The sequence below is a fragment of the Chlorocebus sabaeus genome, chromosome 11, assembly GCF_047675955.1.
Source record: "Chlorocebus sabaeus isolate Y175 chromosome 11, mChlSab1.0.hap1, whole genome shotgun sequence".
NCBI classification, from domain to species: domain Eukaryota; kingdom Metazoa; phylum Chordata; class Mammalia; order Primates; family Cercopithecidae; genus Chlorocebus; species Chlorocebus sabaeus.
In genome coordinates, this window is record NC_132914.1 from 20,947,781 (window position 1) to 20,959,333 (window position 11,553).

The 11,553-nt window shown below is 35.9% G+C and overlaps 1 long non-coding RNA gene across 1 annotated transcript; it reads right to left on the bottom strand.

The window, feature by feature from the left end:
- Positions 1 to 4,345: 4,345 nt before the first annotated feature.
- On the bottom strand, positions 4,346 to 11,242 carry LOC119621284 (uncharacterized). The gene is made up of 4 exons (XR_005237824.2): positions 11,157 to 11,242; positions 9,089 to 9,184; positions 7,789 to 7,843; positions 4,346 to 4,524 (listed from the first exon to the last, which is right to left on the bottom strand). It is a non-coding gene; the product is annotated as an uncharacterized lncRNA (long non-coding RNA).
- Between the last annotated feature and the right edge of the window lie 311 nt (positions 11,243 to 11,553).

Sequence of the window (11,553 nt, forward strand, 5' to 3'; positions counted from 1 at the left end):
CAAGCTGAGAAGCAAGGAAGCCAGTCTGAGTCCCAAAACCTCAAAAGTAGGGAAGCCAACAGTGCAGCCTTCAGTGTGTGGTCGAAGGTCCGAGAGTCCCAAAGCCAAAGAACTCGGATTCCAATGTTCCAGGGCAGGAAACACCCAGCACAGGAGGAAGATGTAGCCCAGAAGACTAAACTAGTCCAGTCTTTCCACATTCCCCTGCCTGCTTTTTATCATAGCTGCACTAGATCTGCCTACCCAGATTGAGGGTGAGTCTGTGTCTCCCAGTTTACTGACTCAAAGGTTAATCTCCTTTGGTGACACGCTCACAGAGACACCCAGGAACAATATTTTGCTGTTGTAATGCGATCAAGTTGACATTCAATATTAACCATTACAAATGCAAACATAATTCTGCTTACTAAATGACAATACCTACAATATAAATGATTACATATATGGTTCTATTTACTAGATGAGTTATATATATGACCATTACAAACTTAAGTGATATATTTCTTGCCACTAAAGAAATTAAAGTTTTGTAATAGATGTGAAACATACAAAGTAACAGTGGGTGTAGGCTAGAGTTGTGTCATGCACCATTCTGAATCTGTATAGAAGAATGAGATTATCTTGATTTAAACCAATTATTTGGAGTGATGTTAATGTTGGCCAGTCATTCACATTGTCTCAATGTCTCCATAGGAGAAACTTACAGAAGGCATCACCAAGGAGACATCATTTGACCTGAAGAAATTGGGGAAAGCAAAATATATTAGGATAATTTAAGTAGCTGAACAAAGTTGTAGAAACAAGAAAACCCTTGGCATGTTCATGGAAGACTCAGTGGTTAACTATAACTGGAGAATAAGGTACAGGTGTGGAATGCCAGGAAGGACTAAAAGGGCTTGGATCACAGAAAACAATATATCACATGCTAAATGAAATTGACATTTATCTTGTAAGGCGTCACTCAAGAATTGTGTGTGTGTGTGTGTGTATGTACATGAAGTTAGTTTCTCCTTTTAGAAAGTTTGTCTATGTTAAGGAGGATTTATGATGGGAGGATTGGTAAGGATTAGTTGATTTGAGCCTATGTTACCTCATTTCAGTTATGTGAAATTCTAGCTCCTGAAGTACCTACCTGGAATAGCGGAATTGCTCTAAACATTCATCCATTAAAAAAAATAGTTTTTGTGGCTGGGCGCAGTGGCTCACGCCTGTAATCCTGGCACTTTGGGAGGCTGAGACGGGCGGATCATGAGGTCAGGAGATCAAGACCATCCTGGCTAACATGGTAAAACCCCGTCTCTACTAAAAATAGGTGGCGGGCACCTGTAGTCCCAGCTACTCGTGAGGCTGAGGCAGGAGAATGGCGTGAACCCGGGAGGCGGAGCTTGCAATGAGCCGAGATCATACCACTGCACTCCAGCCTGGTCGACAGAGCGAGATTCTGTCTAAGAAAAAAAATAGTTTTTGTACACCTGTTATTTAATTTCCAGACATTATAGGAATGTGTAGAAGATTAATGATGGAGAGGAAGAAGAGAACTTCAGTTGGGGAAAAGCATAAAGACTTTATCTAACATGGTGGAAGAAGAAATGGAAATAAAGGGTCAGGCACCAGGAATGTCAAAAAAGGAAACTCAGCTCTTCTGAGGGCCTACTTGTAAATGTCCTCTGAGAGAGAGAGAGAGCAGTCTCAGATGGTGTCTTAGTCAGTTCAGGCTGCTTTAACAGTGTCTCACGCACTAGGTAGCTTATAAACAACAGAATTCATTTGTTACAGTTCTGGAGATTGAAGTCTAAGGTCAGAGTGCCAGCGTGGTTGGCTTCTGGGGAGGGTTGCAGACTGCCCTATTCTCATTGTATCCTCACGTGGTGGAAAGAGTGAGAGAGCTTTCTGGAGTCCCTTATATATGGACACCTATCCCACCCATGAAGGTCCACCCTCATGACCTCATTACCTTCCAAACAGCACTGTATGAAGGATTAAATTCCAACATATGAGTTTTGAGAGTCACAAACATCCATTCCATTAGAGATGGCTTTTGGTTTTCTGACTTGAGTGACTTAGTAGATTAGGTTGCTTGTCACTTATGTAGAGATATAGGAAAAGCAGGATATGGGGGAGGCGGGGACAATGTGTTGATGGATTTCTGCCTCGTGTGGAATGTGCAAGCTTTTGAGTTATACAGAATCTTAATCCATTTCTAGGTTGTTGTTGGCTGTGTGACCTTGGGAAAGTTGTTGAAGACATTGAGTCAAATTGAGAGAGACATCATTTCAACATTTTAAGGAATAGACACAGTTATCAAGTTACCTAATGAAATATTGAATAATTAGAGAAGAATTGAGGTTAATAAGATTCTTTTATTGAGCCTTTAACATTACTTAGTGTATATCCACAGTCTAATTTCATAAGCATTCTCTGTAGACTAATATTTAGAGAAATTCAATTCCAGAGTGTCAATCTTAGAAAACCTTAATTAATTAGCTATTTGGAACATTATAAAATCACTACTGTCTACATTAATATTAGTAGATTGGCATAATATAAACATGTCTATATAAATCTACATAATCTGCAGAGGAGTACTCAATTGATGAATTATGGCTTGAAAATTTTTTTGTTATAATGCAAAATACAACCATAAATATGATCATTGACCTCAACTGAAAATAAAGTAGATGAACAAAAAACAGATATATGCTGAGAACAATGAAAATAAACCACAAAATTCCATTCCTAAAAAACTTTCCCCTTTTCTAGGAAACTATAGTAGAAAAGATAAAAGGAAATAAGACCATCTCTTTAAAAATATTAGGAAAAGTCATTGCAAAGTCAATATTTAATATAGCAAAAATTGGCCGGGCACAGTGGCTCAACCCTGTAATCCCAGCACTTTGGGAGGCTGAGGCAGGCGGATCACCTGAGGTCAGGAGTTCTAGACTAGCCTGGCCAACATGACGAAACCCCATCTCTACTAAAAATACAAAAAATTATCTGGGTGTGGTGGTGCATGCCTATAATCCCAGCTACTGGTGAGGCTGAGGCAGGAGAATCTCTTGAACCTGGGAGGCAGAGGTTGCAATGAGCGGAAATCATGTCACTGCACTCCAGCCTGGGTGACAGAGCGAGATTCCATCTCAAAAATAAATAAATAAAATAAAATAAAGTAAAATAAAATAAAATAAAGTAAAATAAAATAAAATAGCAAAAATAAAGGAATTTGTCCTGAAAGCCTATCTGAACCAGTCAGGAGCAGGTATTGAAGTTCTCATTAAGTACGTGGTAGCCAGATAAAGAGAGCTTTACAGGAGAGTAGATTCATTTTAATTGGAACAGGTCCCTGAGGAAAAAAGAAGTACATCACTGAAGTTACTATCTAGACCAACAGTGGCTTTGAGTCTAGACTATGCAATCATTTTCTTATTTCATTAATTCTTCTTAAAAATAAACTTAGTCTGGATTCTCTGGAAACAAAAACTGTAAAACTTGTGTATTTAATGGGAAGCGAATGTGTATGTTATGAATTCATTTGTCTGGAAGTCTGGAAAGTATTACTGAATGTGGTGAACATTTATCAATTTCAGCAACAACAAAAAAGCACACAAGATCAGCAGTGAATAAGACAAAAATCTTTTAGGGAAGAGATTAGACTTCATCACCTATTTATGATCATTAACTTGCTACAAATTGAGTTAAGTCTAGCATATAGTAGATCTTCACATATTCATTGAATGAATGCAAGATTTTGAAAAATAAGTAAAGGGCAGTGTTAATTAAGCTACATGTGTGGCATTTGATTATTATTTATTCACAGGAATCTGTTCCTTGGCTGTCATCCCATTTATTCAGTCATGACTTTTATCAGGCCATTAGTCATGGATTGATCTCATGTTTCAGAACTTATAGCATATCTAGTATGATACATTAGAAAGACACCTTCCATTTATAATCATGTGTTTATGTCAGAAATTTATGACTGCCTTATCGAATAATAAAAAAATTTATAATTTTCCTTTTGTTTCAATATGTAAATCCTTTTTCCTTGCTCCAAATAGTATAGATTATAAATCTGGTAAGACATGTATATACGTAAGTGGGGGATGTGCTTGTTTTCTAGGTTGAATTAGTTAATGTAACCACCTATATTTAGAGATTTTGGGGAGCTCCTAAAGAAGGAACATTCTAAGCAATCATTTTCTTGTAAATAATTTTCCAGGAGGCAAAACGAGGTTTTGGCCTGTCCTGTACATAATAGATAAATTATGTTTTGACTAGAATTTTTTTTTATTCATCAACTGGTTCTACTTCTGGAGTTATGACTTTTAAATATTATCCATGCACTGAATGTTCTCAATATTCAAAATAAAATTTAATGAGATACAACGTGTAAGTTTCTGGTTTGTAAGCTGTAGAGCAGTTATTCTCATTGTTTCTGACAGAACAGTCTTATTGCTCATGCCTTGTGTATTCCCATTTCACTCATCCTTTTGGATTTATATTCCTTTTAGTCTGTGTTCTTTTCTCCTGTCGAAGAAGCCAGGCAAAATAAAAACAAGCAGTGACTAATTTCATTTTAATATAATTCTTACAGCAAAAAGCATGAGAAACATTTAAATGAGGAGGGAAAAATTCAACCTTGATTTGACAAAATAGGAAAGTGAATTTGAAAGTACATGGGACTATGAAATCAGTAGTCATATTTTATTGTCCTCAGGTTCTCAAATCATTTTATTTCTCAGAACTAGGACTTAAAGAAAAACTTATCAAAGCAAGTGGTAAGTTGTCTTGTTCTCTAGCCTGTTGACCTCAAGAAAATTGTGAATACAAAATTCAGATTGCAGAGAGTGTCCCAAATATTTGGATTCTATAAATATTAAGATGCCTTCCAACCCTAAATTCTGTGATTCTACAGTGGAACCACTTGAATTTGATTTGAGGAAGGAGATATCTTTATGCCTTGTATATGATGTATTAAGTTGATGGTAAGTAGTTGTTGTTTGACAAGGGGACATGTTGACCATGACTACGTCTGGAGCTATATTTGAAAAACCAAGTTTGTGCTGGGATTCCAAGTATATCTGTTTTGGAATCAAGTTAAACAGTAGTGTGACTGTAGTTATATTAATTTACAGTGATTGTAGATTTATACCACAGATTCTCCTCCTAAAACATAGCCTGAGGAGGAAAAACACTTAGCTAAAATTAATAGCTTGGGAAATTGTCTGTGGTTGTTGGCACTTAAGGGGTAAAAGAGGCAAGGTGGAAAAGAAGTCTCCTCTCATTCTTCCACCTCCATCACTTCTCACATCCAAACAATGACAAAGTCATGTTAATGCTTCCTAAACATTCCATAAATCTGCTTTCCTTTTTATTCCTCATCTACAATTACTGTTCCGGTTCAGTCTCTTATCCACCTCTCCCCTGGACGCTGCACGTCTATGTAAGTTCTCATTTCTTTTTCTTTGCTTATGTTACTTTCTTTGCCTAGAATATTTCCTTCTTTTTAATTATCTCGTCCTGTGTCTGATTATTTCCTTTAATCTTTTAAGTCTCAATTCAGGACATTCCTCTGAGATTTAGTGTCAGCTCTTTTGCAAAAGACTCTGTATGTCCCTTAGGAAGTTTGGAGGCCCCTTTTCTGTTCAATATCATGGGTAGAGCATGTCACTGCACTCACTACACTGCATTCCACCCTTCTGGGGAAGAGGGGATCTATCTTAGTTATCTCTGTGTTCTCTGAACATAACAAAGTACTTGCTCCATCATAGTTGCTCCATAAAATATTTCTTGAGGGCCTGAAGCTTGCTCTGAATTTCCATTCTATAGTATCACTAGAGTCAGCTGTTTTTCCACAAATATTTCTTATCTAAGTTGCGTTATCATTCATCTCTACACTGTTTTCTAGCCATATCATCTCTCTACTTTCATTACCTTTTTATAATTTTCAAGGAGCATTCAGGGTGAATTTATAACTCTGGTTTACCCCTTATAATACCCGTGGATCTGGCTTTTGCCTATTTCCCTTTCCAGCCTCCTAACTCTTCATTCTTCCACATGCATCTCTGACACAGATAAATAGAACTACTTGTGCTTTCTCATAAGAAACATGTGTTTCAAGCTTTTATGACTGCACACACAATTTCTCTTTTGCCTAAAACACCTTCATTCCAATGCCTCCTTCCTTCATCTAAATCCTATCTCTTTCTTGAATGATCAACTCTCTTGGGAAAGACTTCCCAGAGCCACTTCCACTCACATCACCCCCCCAAATCTTAGCTACTGCTCTCTTGTGTATTCTTATTGCACCCTGTGCTTTTTCTATGAAATGCCTGTTACACTTCACCAAGCTTGTCAATTTCTGCTTCTATTTCCTCTATGCAAGTATAAGCTCCTCAAGGGAAGAGACTGTGTCTGCTTCGATCTATGTTTTTGGCACTCAGTGCAGTATTTAGCATATACTATAAACTCAATTGCAAAGGACAGAATAGGAACAGAGAAAAAGAGGAGAAGAAGAGAGAGGAAATGGCAGTAGGCACGTACTAATTTCCAGATATTTGAAATCATTCCAAATAAGTGAATTTTTTAAAAATAAACAAGAATCTCATTAGCTGACTGATTACTGTTCTGTTTCTGCAATACTTTATAAAATAAAAATTAGTTTTATAATCAAAATATATTTGATCCTCACAAATGAGTAAAAAAAAAAAAAATTGATATTTCTATCATTAAAGCTCCTAGAAGTTCATGAAGCTAAAAAGTAAGAAAACCAGAATGTGAATCCATCTGATTTACACAAATTGGGATTATCTGATAGCATAAATAGGACTGGCTATGTAATTTGTGGGGACCAGTGAAAAATGAAAATGTGAGTTGCTTTGTTCAAAATTATTAAGAATTTTAAGACAACAGCAGCAAAGCATTAACAAGTTTAGAAACCTCCTAAGTGCAGGGCTCTGTGCAATGGCAGAGTTCATACACTAGTGCAGCTGCCTTTCCATAGTTCTAGGGTGCTCTTCTGTTGAGTGCTAAGAATGTCGCTGGCAGCACATTAGCCAAAAGCAAACATTTTCTTGTTGGATTAGGCAACATCTGCCTTGTTGGACTAAAGAGAGAACATATTAACAGTTAAGGACCAAGCACAATGTGGGATAAATGTTTTGATTATCTCATGAACCAAATAACCCTGCACATTCACTATCCCTTCTGTCTAAGCCACCTTTCTTTCAAAATCTTATTCACCCAGGTGAGTCCTATACCTGTCTTAAAGCATCAACTACTCTGGGAAAGACTTCTTCAAGCCCATTCTTCTGCCTGGTCTAAATCATTGCCCTCCTATATTTCTCACCCCCTTCTGCTCTAGTGGGTCACTCATGTTGATTTTACTCTGTTTATATAAGAGTAAATTGAGGCTAGGAGAGAACATAGCTAGGAAATACATACTGTTGGATAATTTAGGCTTCTAGCTCCTTTCACTACTAACTCAGCCTTCTTTTATGCTGCTTTAACCTGCTGGAGGTCACTTGTCCACTTAGTGTTCGGCATTAGGCATCCTTGCCATCTTACCTTTTATGCCCCTAGAAGAAACACACTGAAGGCTGATGGAATGATCGCTGTTTTCTAGGTAGAAAGTGACACACCATCATATGCATTTGACCTGGGCTTAGTGATCTGGTGAAGGTATATGACCCAGTGCATCCGAGTGTAAGTAGGCATCATTCTCTCTCCAGAGTTGGGAGTGAAAAGATGAGCTCAGAACACTCGTCTATCTCATTTAAGAATAAAACTTACCAAGCTCTCACGTGAATCTGAAAAGGAAGGCCAATGTTCCACACTTTCTGAGAAGCTAGAAGACAATATTCGCATTACTTACAAGCCTCGATTTACTAAAACGTTAAGTGCTCTTTTATTCTTTACTTTTTTAAAGTGACAAATAATAATTGTATATATTTGTGGGGTTCGTAAGGATGCTCTGATACATTAATGTCATATTGGAACTGTTTCAATGGCAAAATAGACATTTTACTATGATATAATTTTTTAAAATTCTTGACTACAATTTAAATGTAAAAAGTACATATTAAGATGTAATGTTTGGGTCTCTACCTTTACAAATGAGGACTGATATAGAGAGGATCCCGGTAGAGATAAGTACTCTGCATGTAACGGAAGAGATGTGAAAGGCAAAACAGCTTCTTGAAATGTGTTAACTGTGGAGCTATCATTACGTGAACATCTTTCATAGTTTAATTGGCTTAATTAATTGAAAATGAGGTAATTGATTTTTAGAAGGTGTTTAAAAAGTGTGGTTAAGGATGGAAATTTTATAAAATGAATTCATAAATCTTTGATAATCCTTAAACAGAATAAGGAAGTGTTGGTTTCAGAGAACTTCCTATAAATCCTGTAAGCCCACATGAGGTTGAAACAATGAGACCACTGTTTGTAACCAGATGTTAATTCTCCATAAACGGTAGTGTGGTTCATAGTAATACAGAATCTAATGTGGAATTAATTTAAAAAATAAAAAAAAGTCAATTATCTGAGTGTACTGGGAGGAAACCTCAAACGAAATGCAGGAGATTCTACATGGGTATCCCAGGGAATCTCACTAGTTGTTAAGTAGCCTGTCTCTAGAGGTTTTTCAGCACTTATCTCCATTGTGACTAGGGGATGAACATTTCCATCTTAACTATCAAGATATGTGTGCAACTGAGACTGACACATCTAATAAAGGACTGATTTGCTGCATCTGCCAAGGTCTCTTGGCAAGGGCTTTGGATCCAAATACTGAGATTTCCTAACATTTCCTGAATGGGTACTCTTTCAGAAGCATAGCAATATTATCGCTTATCCTTCCAATTCAACCACTTAGCTTCTCCTTCAGTATTACTATAATGGGGGTCATACTGTGAAAAATTTAACTATGCATTCTTCTTTAGGTTTCCAAGCAAATGACATTTATTATAATTGTCCCAAGAATTTATGAAACCTGGAGAAGATTAAAGTATGTTATTGCAAATGGAATGATGTAATAGCTTCTGACATGGAAAATAAGGTTTTTTAAATTTCTTGTTTCCTCTCAGTGTACCAAGAACACTGGTGGATGAAGACAAAGGAAAGACATTACTAATCCAGCCAAAAATGTGTGTCCTTATTTTCCTTCCTTGGGCTGCTGCTCGAAGACCTAAAAAAGAGTAAATAAATGAGAGTAAATGAGGCCAGAATTGGATTTTTATACCCACTTCTTACTTGAAGCTCTGAGCTTTGCAATCTACTCCTTACATGACCTTATGCGATAAATGTTGTTCTTATTTTTACAACTGAGGCAAGTGGAGATGAATAATTTATTCAAGATTACACAGATGGCACAGAACCTGGATTTGAACCCAGGACAATTTGATTAACCACTCTTATTCACAATACCATATTGCTTCTCTGTACTGCAGTGGGGAACATAGAGTTGCTAAAATTTTTAAAACTTAAAATTATAAAAAAAGAAAGTCCATAAATTTTCACACTTTCATATTTATGGAATAAGTGAATTTCTGATCATATTTTTTTAGCTGGTGTGATACCAGGGTATGGCATTTGCTATTCTGGTTTAGTAATGTATTAAAATCTAATAAAATCATGTGTAGTAGAATCAAAAATTTTAAAATGTAACTTGGACTTCTGTGTATCATGCTAAAAACAATTTGAAGCATACTTTTGCTCCGTTGCATCTAAGCTAAAAGTATTTTTTTCTTATGTAACTCTCTTGAATAGTTTTGTAATTGATGATGATTGTGAATGATGATAAAATTTCTGGTCTTGATTTGTCAAGTACCATAAACATTCACAATAGATTTGTAATTTCCTTGGAGTTTCAGAAATTAAATTAATCGCCACTATAAAAATGATTTTTGAAGCTCTCCTAGGTAGGGTACTTTGTTTATATTCTAGCCATTTCCTGAGGAATGGTGTAAATATTTCATAAATGTTTTGGGAACCAGACTTTTTATGCCCAATCTCACTATCCAACACATAAATTATCTCTTTCCTCTAGATATTGTTTTTTACTTTTAGGTACTTAGCTCTTTATTTACATGTTTTAAAGGATATTATTTCACATTAGTTTATTTGAACTAAATGAGATATTTCTGACATAAACTTTTAAAACTTGATGGTTTCTTTTGGATTTTTTTTTTTTTTATAGACTTGCTGTCTCTAGTTCAAGGCTTGCTTTTGCTTGTAAACCTATAATATTACAATTAAATGATGTAGCAGTTCAAGTAATGTTAACTACCCTGGATTAAAATGCTCTCAGGCAATTAAACGGCAGTTGTAAATCATTGGAATTTGGAAAAATAATCAGCGTCATATGATAGTTGCATGACCCATGATGGATCTGATTTTTAATATATGCCATGTTGATTAGAAAATGAACATGAGCCTTCTATAAAATGTCCTGCATAAGATAGAATTAAGCAGAGGAAGGAAAAAAAGAACAGAGAATATGTGAATTTTTATTTCCCAGAAAAGTTAGGGGAGGCAAAATTTAACTCAGAAAAGTGATAAAACTGCAACAATTCCATTAAATCAGTTATACTCCCTGTGAAACACAAGTCACAGTTTTCGTTTTACTGTGGTTAAATGAAATAAACATTGTAGTTGATAAAAACAAGTAAAAGTCATATACAACTTGAAATGACTCAATTAAATACTCAAGCATTGCCTTCCCCATGCTTAGCTGGTATTTGTGTGGCTTCCTCTTACCTTTTCAGCTGTGCCTCTCTCCATACAGATATTTTTATTATCACCAGTCATTTGCTATTTTGTTCAAGATTGATTTGGTTTATCTCTACATATCTGTGATTATATGCAAATAAGGTCAAAACAAACATTGGTATTTTTATTTTTCAGGAAAATCTCCAAGAAGGTGAATCATGCTATTGCCAATAATAGTCATGTGACAGAGATGAACGTTTCATCATCTTCAGTAAGTAATCAAGATGGTAAGAATTATGCAGGATGTAGCATAGATTGTTAAATTTGTGAAAGGACGTTGTAGGCTATGTTAGTTAGGATTAGGTTTGCCTGCTACTGACAGAAATCTCTAAATAACAATGTCTTAAACAATATGGATGTCTTCTTCTTCAAATAGAATCTAATGTCACCTGTGCAGAGATGACATGCTGGGTCTGTGATCACCAGGGATCCAAATGCCTTCTATCTTGGTGCTGGGCCACAATCACCAAGTGGCTTCCACCTCACAGTCTGCTGTGGCTGATTAAACTCCAGCATCTTACTGATAAAAGAACCCAACAAGGGCAAGGTTGAATTACGAAGAAAGGAGAACATACACATTGGAGGACTACTATCAACCTCTGCCACAAAAATAATCAACCTACATTTCCTCAACGTATGAAATTTTAAAGTATACTACTAAATTAAAAAAATTATTCATATTCATATTTTCAATAGTAAAACTATTGAGCATTCTATCATTTGTGCCAATTGTTTTACCAAAAATTTTAGATATAAGAGGAGACATTTATAACACAAGGTGGTTCT